This window comes from Pectinophora gossypiella, chromosome 10 (genome assembly GCF_024362695.1).
Source record: "Pectinophora gossypiella chromosome 10, ilPecGoss1.1, whole genome shotgun sequence".
Lineage (NCBI taxonomy): Eukaryota > Metazoa > Arthropoda > Insecta > Lepidoptera > Gelechiidae > Pectinophora > Pectinophora gossypiella.
The window spans coordinates 5,922,866-5,938,600 of record NC_065413.1 but is presented as its reverse complement, the minus strand read 5'-3'; the positions used below and the strand labels follow the sequence as shown (position 1 = coordinate 5,938,600).

Here is a 15,735-nt window from a genome sequence, read left to right as displayed (position 1 = left end):
ATGTGTAATCAACACTTTTCGCTCCCACACACAAACCGCGGGCGCAAGCGTGGAATCAGGATAACAAGAAAGTTCGGATAATACAATAACGCGCGAAAAATAAATGTTCACCTAGGAGATGAACTTTCAAAAACTCCTCCACAAACATTAAAGGTCCTAACTCACCCTTTTATCACCCGCTGGTTACGCCCCCATTACTGGATGTTCCAAGGGTGTTGTTACAACTTGCACAACCCTTTGTACAATTGCATTTATTTACTTTATATACTATTTAAACTGTCCACTGAAATATCTATTTATTTCTATTTATTTAGATCAAAACTCGTTCATTCGAGTGCTTACGGTTGAAGGAAATAGTTAAGAATAAGGTAGGTAGATTTCTAAGTCAAAAATAAAAATGAATGAAAATGTTAATGAATAATGAATGAATGAATAATAATTTATTTCAGATTTGAAATCCATAGATGTTAGTAAGTACAAAGTAACTTAAACCTAATGTTAGTAATGTTAATTACGTACAAAATTACTACAAGTCTAAAACAAATAAAAAATAATTTCTGTTCTATTTAATTTATTTACCTTTTTTAATTCAAATACGCAACAATATGTTCGATATTTCATTACTTTTTTTCTATGACGTCACATATCATACAAACGTAGTAATTTCATTGTTTTGGAAGTTTTGACGTTTAGAAAAAGTAAATGATGTGACTAAATGGTAACTACCCAAAAGCGTTCGCTTCCGCCCTTTCATTGAGAATGAAGCCTTAGATAGGGTTAGATAGGGTTCTCGGTAAGAAACTATGTTAATAGTAATTCCCTAATGTCATGAATTAGATCCACTTCAAATTGACGTTGTAAATTGTTTCTATTTATCACTTAGCTAAATACTAAACGAAGTTCTTTCATCAATGTCTGGCTAGGTTAGGAATCAACTTTAGACTACTAACAACTTTAGACTACTAAAGTTGATTCTAGTTTAGAGTCTTAAAGTCTGTTGGTGTGGCTAAGCTAACATAGTTGAAACGCTTTTTAAGCGAAATTGTTTTGAAAGTAAACATAATCTTCGTCTGCTAATTGTAAAAAAAATATTCATAAAAAATACATTTACAGTCATTTGGAAATTGCGTAATTAATGCTAACATACTTTTTAGTACCAAAAGGCTTAATGGATATTTGATAATTTCAAAACTCTAGAGAGAGTACAGTCACAATTTATAATTCTAAACGATTACATAATTGCTCGTACGTATTACGCGTGCCCAATTTTAATATCCACCGAAAGACGAAAGTCTTTAACGTGGGTAGGCGAAACACGAGTCTGAAGTGCCGCCGGCCGGACACTTGGCTACACCCGAGGATGGTCGGTGGACAAAGGCCGTGACAGGATGGTGGCAACAAGATAGGAAAAGGTCAGTAGGTAGACCAGCGGGCCGGTGGTCATACGACATTGTTGCAACGGCGGAAAAGTTGTGGATGAGGTTGGCACAGGACCGGAAAGAATGGTGCAAAATGGAGGAGGCCTATACCCAACAGTGGAATGATGCGGGCTGATGAATGACATAATTTCTGCCATTAATATCAATCGAGAGACCTGTGTTTTCATCAAATCAATTTTTGATATTCGATCGTCGTCCAAACATTGACATTTCAATGAACGGAGAGAACTGTCAACAACACGTATGTATAGTACTTAATATTCTCGTTCAGACGAATCTCTTTACAAAAGCGTAGATTTAAAAGCCAAAATGTGCCAGAATTGTTCAGCGCTTACATTGCGTTTTATTGAATGGCTGTTTAAAACGAATGCATTAACCTACTTATTTACTCATTGCTTTTATTTCATGGAAATCGTTATTTATGTTGCATCCCTTTTATGATGTATGTCTTCTATTCTATTTACAGTATGTTAGAGACATCGTAACTGATCTGATTTAATATTGATTGCAATTTTCCGTGGCAACATTAATATTTTTTGTATTTTTTTTTAATTATTTACTATTCTATACTTTTGCGATGGGAAGTTATGAGCTGAATCACCCCCTCAGTATTCGTTACGATGTCACTTGCACCCCGTACCAGCACGTACAGATACGTATGGGTGTTAGTGACACCGTAACGAATACGGAGCAGAATGATTCAGTCCATTATGATGATGGCGGAAAAAATGGCGGTCATACAAAGTGTTGCGAAATTACGTAACTGTTAGAGTTGAGTTATTTTCGAACAAATACAGGACATGCGAAGCTGCTTTAGCAGCGAGCGCACTACGCACCGTCTAGTTATCATAATATAATCCTATTATAATACCTACAGAGGGATTTATATCATAAATTGGGAGTAAAATAAAACATAGAATGCGTTCAGTAGTTCTTTATGCCCGGCATTGTAGGTACATTTCAAAACCTTGCCCTCAAACGTAGAAATTAGTGTTTTAGCAAGATGTCTGGAAAAACTACTAGGGAACAAAGGTCTGACCAGCTGTACCGTGGCTATGTTCCTATCACCGTGCCCTAGTGTACGCACTGCTGGGCCGACATCATAGTATCTCACTCCACTGTTTTCTCCCTGGCTATTCAATCTTTTTCAAAACTAGAACTTTGGTAAGTACTTTACTTTTACTGAAGTACTAGTCAAAAAACTACTCATCGTAAAAATAGTACTCCAAACAATAACTATGCTGTTTTTCATTGGAATTTTCTTTCAGTACTAAAAGGACTTTTAAGAAAGTTCTTTGTAAGCTGAAAACTTTGCCTGTTTGTGTAGGTACAGGTTCATTTAAACTTCACAAGAACCTTTCAAGTTTTCACAGCGCAGGTAACTATTTGGCGCCTACTTGGAATTTAGTCTTATTATTGTGTATAGTTGTATTTATGTGTACTTAGTCGTGAAATACACAAATACGTAAATAAAATCACGCCTATTTTCCGGTGCGGTAGGCAAAGACCCGGAATTCCGGAATCATACTACGATCCTGACACACTACTTTCGCTCTTAATATTCTCATCAGTCTTTATGCATATTCGCCGGTTCAGAGTACTTTTGACCAGGCCTTTCTTTAAAACATTCTGGATCTGATTGCGGTAGGTAGCTCGCCGAATTGTAATTGTGACAATAATTGTGACGATATGGCTTTAGAAAGGACAAGTTGGAAAATAAGAGTTCACCATAGCTTGTTTGTCCGTTTTCAAAAATGTTTTATGTCTATTTGACAGGTCAAATGGAGAGCGCTGAGGACTTTCATTTGATAGATACACGTGTAAATAAAGTTCAAGATTTGTTATTTAAAATTTCAGTTCGATTACCCCAAAAATACCACGTAATTACATTAAAGCAAACTTATTTTATGAAAGATGTTCTAAAGTAGATATTGTAATAAATGAGCAACATTTTAACTGTTTCATTCTGACAGAATCCACATAAAGTTAGGTACGTAACTTGCGTTTCAATTTATTTGTTTTAGGTTAGTCGGGTAGGTATAATTTCCAAAATTTCAACAATTATTATTTTCCTAAAATAAAGTGACAATACTATTAAAGGTTCATTGAACTTTGTATCCAGTTGGTATACATTTATCATTATCGAGTTTACATTGTGTCTGGCTGAGATCTGCGTTCCGGCGTTCGAAAAGTTAAGGTATTTTCACATAGACCGTACAACCATTGAAATTTTGTGCACCCTACTGTTTATGAATTATGGAATTGACAGCGGCTCCCAGAACGGCGACTTTCGCTATGGCGAGTCTCTTTACGGCGAGTGGCTTGAAATCGCGTCTGTGTCATTTGTACAGTCCAAAACACAATTTTAATCACGCAACATAAAATATTTTTTCCATTGAAATAATTGCATATTTGGATCATTTTCAGCAAAACAGTTTTTAACACATAACTGTAATATAACATCAAAACTCGCTCGACGTAGAGGGAAAATAAGGCCACTCGCCGTAAAAAGGCTCGCCGTAGCGAGAGTCGCCGGTCGAGGAGTCGTTGTCAATGCCATAATTCCTGTTTATGAAGGCAACAAACCATACAGTAATACCTTAACTTACTTACTTACTAGTCAATATTGTTTTATGGTTGAATACAGGCCTACTAATTCCTAGTAAAACAATCTTATTTCGAAATCTCAAAACGTGTGTTGATAAAAATTTCTATATGCGTGACAGGGGTGCCAACAAGTCTGTACCTTATTTCCGCATCATGAGAGTAGCTTTTTAGTGTGTCCCCAGAGTAAATCGTCTGCACAAAAGAACTATTTATTATTATATGATAACGTCCTATTTTTGTTTGCGTTCCATAACAATGATGCAAAGTTTGTTGCGTTTAACATTCATCTTTGACATTTACGGTTTCATTCATCAAACTAATGGAAAAAGTTGACGACGACTGTCTTGTAAGTTTACAAAGACAGAGGTACCTTTCAATTTGCATAAAGAAAGGAAATTGGATTCATAAATTTTATAAGACATTAAGGTGTCGTGAAGCCTTATAAATCTCGTGGTGAGAACATTTTCGTGTTGGTCACGATTACGATTGAAACGACGTTATAAATTAAATCACTCTCTATTTTGTTCCGAGCTCTAACAAAACCATTTATATTTAGCTTAATTTAAATAATGTGCGTAATTTGTTTGTTAAAATTGAATTGTTTCCGTCGGAATAAGATTCAGTGAGGGACAGTCCATTTTCATTACGCATACTTCGTCATGATTAGATTTTTTTTCAAAATCAAATAACAGGTCATTTTATATAAAAGATACCTTATTTGATCATACAGAACTTTCTGTGTTCCTACAAATACTTCTCTGAGGATAAAGATAGCTTTTTATTATTAGTTAGTAAGAACTCATTAGGCAGAACGAAGTATTTTTAATTCCACTGTTTTAAAAAGATTCTTTCAAATAAACGCTGGAAGAATTTTCGGTTTGTTTTCTTAACTTTCGTAACTAATAATTAATAAAATTGCATTAACTACCTACAGAGAAAAATAAAACAAAAATAAAAATCTTTTGTTTTCTTCTTTCAAAAATCTTTATTCATCTATAAAAATCTATATTATAGAATTGGAGGCGGCATAAAATTCGTTTGGCTAATTTCGCTGTGTTCCAATCATGGAAAGAAAACTTGGTAGCTCCTTGAAGTGTCGATAGTTGGGAATAAACTTTTATCCAGGCAAGTTGGTACGTGAAACTAACGAGTGTACAGTTTAGAGGCAAGTTGTGTGCCAACTAGCGAAATGGTATCCGACCGAGCACTGAGTAACTTCAGCGGGCTTAAAAAGGCAAAAGAAAAATTCGCTCCATGAAAACTTTACGGTTTTAGTTGTTGCAAGAAATGTTAAAAGAAAAATGTGGGTAATAGACACGGTTCAAAACACAGAACAAGAAAGGTCGACTTGTCTATTGTTGAAAGTAGATTATGTTAACAAATTACATGACAAAACTAAAAAAATCCGTGGTGGCCCTGTTCAGAGAACACGTTTTACATTGTAGTGTGACGGGTTCGAATTCCAGATTGGGCTCTAAATCACTGAATTCGACTTATGTGTTTCAATAAATTCATGTTTAGATCAAAGATAATGAATATCACGTGGTTTCCAAGATTTGTATCCGGTTAATAGAAATAGTCTCGGCTCGCTTGTTGTTACATGGGAGGTGGTCGCTATGTTACAAATAATTATTTTTGTATCAACAATAGTTTTAACTAGCTTACCTCGTCGTCGTTTTGTACGTAGTCGTTACATGAGTCATGTCAGGGGCCTTTGGTGGCGCAATAGTAACCCTGACACCAGGGTTGATGAGGTTAGTAATCCACTTCACAACCCACACGATAGAAGAAGACTAGCTTAAGATACTTATTCATCGACAAACGTTCAGATTTTCTGTTACCTGACTATATCTAGGTATAGCGTAGAATAAGGAATAATACTACGTATATCGAGGAGCTCGCTGGCGCAGTGGTAAACGCGCTCGGTCTGCGATTGTTGAAGTTAAGCAACTTCCGCAAAGGCCGGTCATAGGATGGGTGACCATGAAAAAAAAAAGTTTTCATCTCGAGCTCCTCCGTGCTTCGGAAAGCACGTTAAGCCGTTGGTCCCGGCTGCATTAGCAGTCGTTAATAACCATCAATCCGCACTGGGCCCGCGTGGTGGTTTAAGGCCCGTTCTCCCTATCCATCCATAGGGAAGGCCCATGCCCCAGCAGTGGGGACGTTAATGGGCTGATGATGATGACTAGGTATATAACGACAACTCTCCGTTCCTCATAACGCTTGAGCTAGCAATAGGAATAGATTTGTTTTTGTATCATCATTAATACTAAGAAATTGAGTGATGAGTGGGTTAGGTTTGATGACGATGATTTTAACATGTAGGAGATTGATTCTACAATAACGATGAAAATAACAGTAATGAAATGCTATTTGAATGAAGTCACTTGAACGGTAAGCTTGGTAAGATTGTCCCTTTCTGGAAACCTGATTTTGTTTAACTAGGCACGCGACTCTTGAGATTGTTCATGCGCATTACCGTATCGATAATACATCCCAAAGCAACGGAACTTAACATAAATAATATATGGATATTTTGTCTCTAATGACGTTCAACTTTGAGCTTATAATATCATACGGTATTTTGCTCAATATGCTCAATGCTTTGCTTCATCAGGTAGATAAATAAATTATCGGAAACATCTTCCGAAAACTCGTTCACGTGTAACGTTAAACACCTTGATAGGATTACTGAATCGCTAGCTACATTTGAAGTAGTTATCAATTATGTTGCTTGATTAAGCAATTACAAAATTATGATCTCACAGATCAAACAGCGCCGAGTGCTCGGGTGTTCAAGTTGAAGGAGGGTATTTGCATCTAAACTAAACTATGAATAAACTAAACTATGGTGCCGATTCTGCCAGATCGAACTTAAATCTGACTGGAGTTATAAAAATAGTGCCCTCCGTCACTCACGATAGTGCAAGACAAAGATAATGTTTTAGAACTGTCAAAGTAGCGTCTGAAAGAATCAACACCAATTAAACTTTTTAGTGAAATTTGTTTCTGTAACTTGTTGTCTAATCTAATGAAATGAAAAAATGAAATGAAATTTATTCGCTCTAGAGTGGTACAAAAGATCTTAAATATAAATTATATCAATAAAAGTCCATCACTCAACCATACAGCGTGCGAATATTATTATTAAATTATTTATAATCTTGCGTGTTATTTATGTATAAGCATAGAATAATACATATTTCTACGTATAGGATGGTAACTCTTCGCTCTCCATCAGCGGCTGAGCTAGGTTTAGCTCACCCCACATATAAACGTGTACGATAACGTCAACGTGTAGTGTCTGTGTAAAACGAGGTGTTTTGTATGGTGTCCAAGGTGTGGTATAAATAATGGATTATACGTTCGTGCGTGTACGGTCATGAGCAATATCATGTACCCACTTTAGAACCCTGTCGCACTATCATATTTGACATTTAATGAGACTTACGGTTTAATTTGTAAAAAAAGTTAATGCGACATAGTTTCAAAGAGTATACATATTAGTACTCGTGACTGTACTTACGTGCGTTTACTAGTATCTGATACGAAAAGTAAACTTAAGTAGAGGAACTTGCAGAACAATGTATCGCGCCGGATGCATTATTTGCGAAACGCTTCAAACTACGTTCGAGTCGCATCAAGACTTCGATGCAATATTGAAATCTTGTAGTGTTGGGATAAAATACTTGTTTCGAGAAGTTCTAACAACTTTCTTACTGAAAATCGCTTACTCGATTCCGTTTGCTGATAAGAAAAGTCACAAGTCATTCGACATATTGCGCAAGTAGATAAAAATATTTTTCCTCTAGCGCGGAGGTTAATATAAAAAAAAACGTAAGACTAATGTTACATGCTAATTTAATATAAGTTCACGACTATAATTAACACGACTAAAAGAATTAAGTACTGAGCTCTCAGTTAGACCAACGTGATGCTAGTTTGACGTTAATTACAAATAAGAAATTGGATCGAAGCAAATGGAATTCCATAGCCTGGGAAATAGGCGTGAACTTATCTTTGTATGTATATATTATTTGGGCATTCACGACTACAAGCCATAGAGCGAGGCGTAGTAATCTCAGGGGCTTAGCAAACAAGTGACAGTGGGTTGGTCACATCTGTCTTTGACCTGATAATAATTGTGAAAATGGTTTCTCAAGTTTAGACAATCCTAGCGCTGGACGTCTTACACTTGATAGATAACGGCCGGTAGCAGGGATTGTGTAACTTTGTTTTTATTTTTAAACATAACTTATTGTAGGTGCACTCAGAAAGCGCTGAGGGTTCTCACCTGGTACAAAAATTTAAGACAACAGGCCTGAGTGTGCCCAGTTGGCTCATGGCGTAGTCTAAGAAGATTGTATTTGAAAGAATGAATCGACCCTGATGGGCCGATAGCGATAAGAGCAGAATGAAGGAAAGCCTCGGAAACATAGATAAATAGCTGATTCTAAAACTAGAACGGTTATCTATCGATGGTCATTCAAAATTTTTTTGAAGTTGCATCTATAAAAGTATACACATACGACACAATAAACTATTGTTCTTATAAATGAATTAAGTTTTAATTCATTCATTAAATGATCCGTTCGATATCATTTCATTCGATTTAGCACTTATAGAGGTACATCATAAGAAGAATATCAGAAGTGATTACAAAACATGACGTGGCGTGACGGGTTAGGTTACATATTGGTAACTTGTGGCATTGCTCATTCAGGGTTATCGGTCTCTTGAAACGTGCATGAACGTTTTTTTTTTTTTAAATAGACTTGCCTTGGTCACAATCTTTACCAGATGATTTGTGCCCGGTTAATAGCAGTAGGCTCGCCCCCTATTACATGGCACTTAAACGTACCTGGTGAGAAGTGAGTGTGTAGTCTACACGCCTTTGTCTACCCGGGATGCTATGTTGTTATTCTAGGGTAAGGCCTATTTTTCCGGCCAAGTAGATAATGCCATCTGCGGCAAATCTACAATAAATCACGTCAAAAAAAATCTTACGCTATATGTTATGTAGCACCTGTTGGTAAGTGAAGAAGTGACCTAAACTAGTTCACGCTTACCTAGCAAATGCCTAGTGTATGTTGAAACAAGTCATATGCAGCATTTCGACGAGAACTAACTTGGCATTTCTGAGTCAGTTCCCGCGCTCAAAGCAATGTGTTCCCGTGGGTAGGGGTTGCGTAGCAACTCTCTTTGAGCGGAATTGCGAACGATCATAAATAATCAATCCTACAATGATCGGGAAAATAGAACGTACGGTATTCAATACATTGTTGCAGTCATACTGTTGGATATAATAAAACGTATATTATCCAATAACTTCAGGATCACAAATCATCAAACGAAAAACTCGCAGTGATTGGTAATAATACTAACTTACCATTTATTTCGGGCTTTTTTTTGTCCCCTTTCTGCTGAGGATCATGATTTTACGTAATCTTCCTCCTTGAGTCCGGTCATGTGCTATTTACAGCGCCTTGTGTAGAGCTCCCGGGAGCTTGAACTGATCCACCAATCTGATTGGTACTCTTCCTCTAGCACCAGACATTGTCATGTCACACTGCAGAGTACAGTCCTCTCCTCAATCAACCACAGAGAGCCTACTCCACTTTTACTCTAACACGCTTACCCTAAATCTTACCTAGAACAATGTGTTTCTTCAGACATTGCAATGTAAATCGCATTAGAGATTACTTAAGTATATACATATATAAAAAAAATCTTTAAAAGAAAACTTTTACATAACTTATTGTAATTTGCCGCAGATGGCATTAACTACTTGGCCGGACAAATGGAGAGCGCTGAAGGCTCTCACCCGGTACAGCGTTTAAGACAACAGGCCTGAGTTTGGCGCGAACCTTAGCTCAGGGCGTCGTCTGGGAGGAAAAATATTTAAAATAATTAATCAACTCTAGTAGGTCGATGGCGATAAGCGCTCATTGAGGTGAATCGTTGACCACGTCGGCGGGGTCGGTATCGGGGTCCTGAAGTGATTAAAAGAAAACTATATATGTTGACATAATATTTTAAGCCGCTCCGGTGGTTGTCCGCGGTAACGGTGATAAACCACGTCCTATGTTAATGCAGTCCCGAGATGGTTCGGTTGTGATGAACCGTGCGGTGATAGGTTGGTTAACTAGCTGAGGGGCTAGCTTGTTAGCCCTCATCTAAATGCATGATGTTGGAGAAGACACGACCTCTTAATTTAATTTTGCAACCTCACAACTATAAGGTCTTAAAGGCCTTTTAAAATCCGAACCGCATTGTTTAACTTACACATGTTTGTATAAGCTCGACTACATCCCAATTTGGTTAGTGGCGTACATCCATCGCAAGTTGAACTAAGGATCTTAGACCAACAAGATAAGTTGTGAGTCGTATCTCCGTCTGTAATGTTCATCTGTGTTAGTGGGGCAAGTTCGGAACGGAGGTTCGAACCGGTGCTCCCCGTTTGAGAAGTAAGCCGGTCTACCACAAGACCACAGTGACGTCACTATATACAGGGTGTTAGTGACATCGTAACGAAAACTTTGAGGGATGATTCAGACCATGATTCTGAGTCGATATCAAGTGGATTTTTCCGTCGCAAAAATCATGTATTTTTTTTAGTTTTATTAAATTATTTTCAATTCTATACTTTTGCGATAGAAAATTCCTCTTGATATTAACTCAGAATAATCAGCTGAATCATCCCTCTCAGTATTCGTTACGATGACACTTACACCCCGTACAAGTACATACGGTAGCCATATAAGTAGGTATGGGTGTTAGTGACACCGTAACAAATATTGAGGGGGATGGTTCAGACCATGATTCTGAATTGATATCAAGTGGAATTTCGTGTCAAAAAATTCATGAAAATTTTTCTTTTCTTTTTAATTATGTTCCAATCCATACTTTTGCGACGGAAATTTCTACTTGATATCAACTTAGAATCATGGCCTGAACCACCCCTCAAAGTTTTCGTTACGATGTCACTAACACCCTGTATACAATATAGTTTTATAGTTTAACTAATGTATATGGAAGTCTAAGGCAGGAAGATATTGCAATTAGGCTAGTCAGAGGTACATTCATCACAAGATGAACTGAGTAAACAAGCTTCACCTTTAGTTTTCTGTTAGACCAAGGTTGGTTGGTTGAACATTAAGGGAGGTGGGTAACTGAATTGGTAACCTTGCGATGGATGTACTCTGGCTAGCCCGATTGGGAAACCTAGCCGTGAGCTTATTTTATGTTTATGTTCTTTATGAAAAATTGTACCAGTAAAACATTCAGACAGGCAGTCGCTTCTGTAAAAAACCGGACCTGACAAATCTGCATGTTAGTTAAGCGGACCCTGTGAAAAACGTGCTAGGGAGATGATGTCTCAATAAATATTAAATAGACACAAACTGACGATATCTCTCCGAAAGAATAAACCAATCAAATAAAACAGTTTATTAACACGAATGCGTAGTATTTATTCAGTATACGAAATTGGCAATTTGTACGGGACAAACTCTATATAGAGGTATACCTGAACAGCTTGGTAGGTAGTATGTATCAAAATACATGTTGGCATATTTACCGTGTTTAAATACATACTACTTTTTATGTTATGAATTTTGTTACTGTCCTACTTGAACAATACAAAAACTCTTTATTGCACTTAAAATAAATATTAATAATAAACAATTGTAATCAGTTAAATAGTACTACTGGCGGCCTTGCTAAGGTAGCAATCTCTTGTTTATTTTCTATACCCAACCTTTAGGGTACTGGAAATAAATTTAATACAGACTTAGCGGGATAGATAGGTACTTATACTATTTTAATTCTATCTATATTATGATCAATTTCAAAACGTCAATATCATCTTTTAATTTTAAAAATGATTGTACTTGATAACAATGTCATAGAAAATATACATATTATTTACTTACTTCAAATTATCGTTTTAGTCAAAGGAATTTATTTCATAAGGGAAAATCATTACGTTCTCTGAAATACGTGCAATTTCACCCAAACTATTCATTCACTCCCATCTTACCTTACCTACAATCGCGGCGCCCGGAACCGAATGATGAATAACTTAGAAAATCCCATGATATATAGACATGCCACGAGCAGTGCTTCTTGAAGGCGGGTGTGGCATACTAATCTTCATGTCACAGTACAGAGAGAACAGTTGGATATCTTCATTCTTGTGTTTAGGCAACACATGCAGGCAAAAAGTTTGTAAAAGCGCGGGCCCGCCGCGGCGCATGCTGTGCACAGGCGCGCGGCGCATTATAGCTGTGTGTATTAATTTGTTTGACAAAGTGGGTGTACAGTCATGAGCAATATAATGTACCCACTTTAGGACTCTGTAGCACTAACATATTTGACATTTAGTGAGACTTACAGTTCAATTTCTCAAAAAAGTTAATGTGACATGGTACCAAAATGTACATATTAATGCTCGTAACCGTACGTTTCCATTGGAGTACACGAAGACCTACACGACTATGTATAGGGTGACACGGCGCAAGGCGAGGCTACGCACGTGCCACTGCAATCCACGGACACGGGCTTCATTTGAGGAGGTATTTACATAGTCGTGGGTCACATTTGTGTACTCCAGTGAAAACGTAGACCCATGTCGACAGCGTTCAGCTATGTAACCGCTTATTCGAGTACGCCATGCATATAAACATCAATTCTTGTGTTGCCTTTGCGTGCGTTGAAGCTTGACTCTACAAGCGCTTGCAGAATGAAGAATGGAATGATGCAACTTCATAGACCGTATTTAAGGCATTGAAACACATTATTAAGTTCAAACTTTATCAAACATGCAAAAAACAAGGAGAAAATGTTTACATTGAATTGTGTTTCTGAAAAATGTTTCTTAACTTATGTCCTGAACCAGTAATTAAATTTATACTACTGTTCTCTTTCCACTATGTCAATGTTGTCGGCACGTGGCCACCTTACCCACTTTATGAAGTATGTTCCTTTACTATAAACTATGGGTTTAACAGTCTAACTTACAAGGTTTATAATATACATAGGTAAAATCTATTTAAGGGCAAGTCACAAATGGACAGAATACAACTTACAGTCAGTTTTAGTATTGACGTGCTGAAACAAATGAATGAGTTCGTTGCCTTTAGCTTTATTAGCTTTTTTATTATTTTTATACGCAACTGGTGTGTGTATTTTAAAGACCTTAGATTACCACAAACACAACACAGACTATACTACTTCATAAATAAATTATTTACGAGGAATTGGGTAGGTAAGCTATTTTTTATAATTTTATTATTACATATACATATTTTTATTACATATAAATACTAATTTGAATATTTTAGATTTTCGTGCAGTTGTCAACTTTTCAATTTTTTATTAAATTTCTCATAAAGTAGGCTGAATGCGTTTGCTTAGGTTATATATTAATATTTTAATATTGATATTTTGTTAGGATAATAATAATTGGCCCAAACTGTGGCCTGTCCGGAAGAGCACTCAGGCCCAACAAGATAAATACAAATCACATTTAATAAATTTTTCGTGTCTTTTATTAAGTTTGTATAGTTTACTATATTTTAATTAAGGTTGGCCTACCCCGCCAGGACGTAATTTCATCTACGATATAAAAGATTTTGTAATAATTACTGTCCTTCAAATTACGCACTAGCTAGACAAGAAATAACCGTAGCTATATACATTATGTAAGTGGAATAAATAGGCGTGAAGTAACGTACCTAAAATTATGCTGAACCCTCTCCAAAACTAGAACTATTTAGTTTACAAAGTTACTTAGGCAGAAGCCTACAAATGGCCACGTAATCAAAAATTTACATGGATTTTAGGGTACCCTAAAATTTCAACTTGCTGAGCCTTATTGCCCACTAATCTGTACTTCAGCAAATATTTATCTAGCCCTGCGTTTATTAGGCCCTCGGACCCCACTTTATCACGGCAAATCCTTGGCCAATGGATTTGTTTACCTTCCCTTAGGTACAGTTTCAAGAACTTACTGTTGACATCTGACGGATCTTGTTTGTTTTAAGACCTTTTGGAGCTCTTTGGAGTTTGGAAAGCTTAATTATTCCGAAGGTATCCGCCTTTATCTGTTCTTGCTAACAAAGGTTTAAATAGCTTATGTGTACAGACGATGCACAAATTTGGTCTAAAAGTGCTTTAAATACCTGTATACTTATGTAAGAGGTGACTGACGGTACGTAGACTTCTGCTCCGCGTGCACATGGTGAATTATATCCAGCGTTTGCATCAATAGCATATAAGAGAGAGATGCAAATTCTTTTAAGGTAATTTATACCAACACTTCATTTCAATGCAAAACATCTAAAACCGGTACCGCTCTTCTCCAAGTCGATGCTGACTTGTGCTATTATTACAGGGTGGTCCAAAGGTTCATGTTCAAAATGGAAAATTACTATTTCTAAGGAAGTGGACCACTATCTGAAAAAAATTAAAACTGACAAATGAAATACGAAAAAAGTTATTAGAAGTCAAAATGGGAATTCGACCAAAATTGTTACAGTTTAAAACTTCGCCGAAGAATAATAAACTCACATGAGGTTGTCATGGACCTTAACCTGTATATAAGCCAATTATTTATAATTATGTATAAAAAGGTGTAAGAATAAATTTAAAAAAAGTAATTACCAAAATGATTACCAATTGGTTTTATTTTGGTAATTCAATATTAGTACTTGCGTCCGGTATATTTAAAACGGTATATCTGATCTACTCTAATTTCTACAAGAACATTATAATATAAGACTTCTAATACCAAAAGCGATAATGTGAAATTGGCTCTTTCTTCCTACTTCAAAGTAACACAAAAGCATTAAAGGAATTGAAGAAAAACTATTGTTGCTTCCAAAGTGGCTTTCAGTGAAATTGGTTTTTAATTTTGCAAAGACCGTGGACCGCGCTCATATTTCAGTTTGTTTATGTTTTCGTATTTAGATGGTTAGAAAAATTCACGATAAAGCGCTTAAGTTATTTCTATTTTACCTTTCTATTGTTTCTTCGAATAAGAAAATGTTTAATTGTTCATAATTCATTTATTTGCAATAAAAATGGTACAGTTTGCAATTAGTTAGTCAGCATTTAACATATTTTCCACCGATGTCCTTAGAGAAAGGTTCAGTACGATCTACCTACTCTGAATCGGCGCGCGCGTGTATGAAACGATTGATGAATATTGAGGGAGCAAGAAAAGTATCTCAGGATCGAAGCAAATGGAATTCCATTGTTTCTGCTAAAGCTATTGCTGCTGTGTAAGTAAGTAGTCGTTACATGAGCCATGTCAAGGGCCTTTGGCGGCTCAGTAAAACCCTGACACCAGGGTTGATAAGGTTGGCGTGAGTTTATGTCTACATTTTTAGTCATTTAAATTATAATATGCAAATTATAAATTTGACAGTCATTAAGTACTTTACAAAATAATATTAATAAATTACATTGTTATTATAAATAAGTACATTAATTCCCTCTCCTCTTGTCGGTGGAATAATCGCCACATTCCTCTCTTCTTCCCGCCAAAACCTTCACCTCCTGATACGACACGACCTACACCTTCTCTTTAAAAAAAAGGAAAAAGGGAAGGAATACATTAATTACACATCATAAAAAACAAACAACACACAAAAACAATGACATGAAACTACTAACGATTCATTCG

General features: G+C 36.4%; 1 protein-coding gene across 2 annotated transcripts in view; it reads left to right on the top strand.

The window, feature by feature from the left end:
• The window catches only part of LOC126370221 (suppressor of lurcher protein 1), an 86,961-nt gene that overhangs the window by 4,476 nt on the left and 66,750 nt on the right, over nt 1-15,735 (top strand). The window lies entirely within an intron of this gene.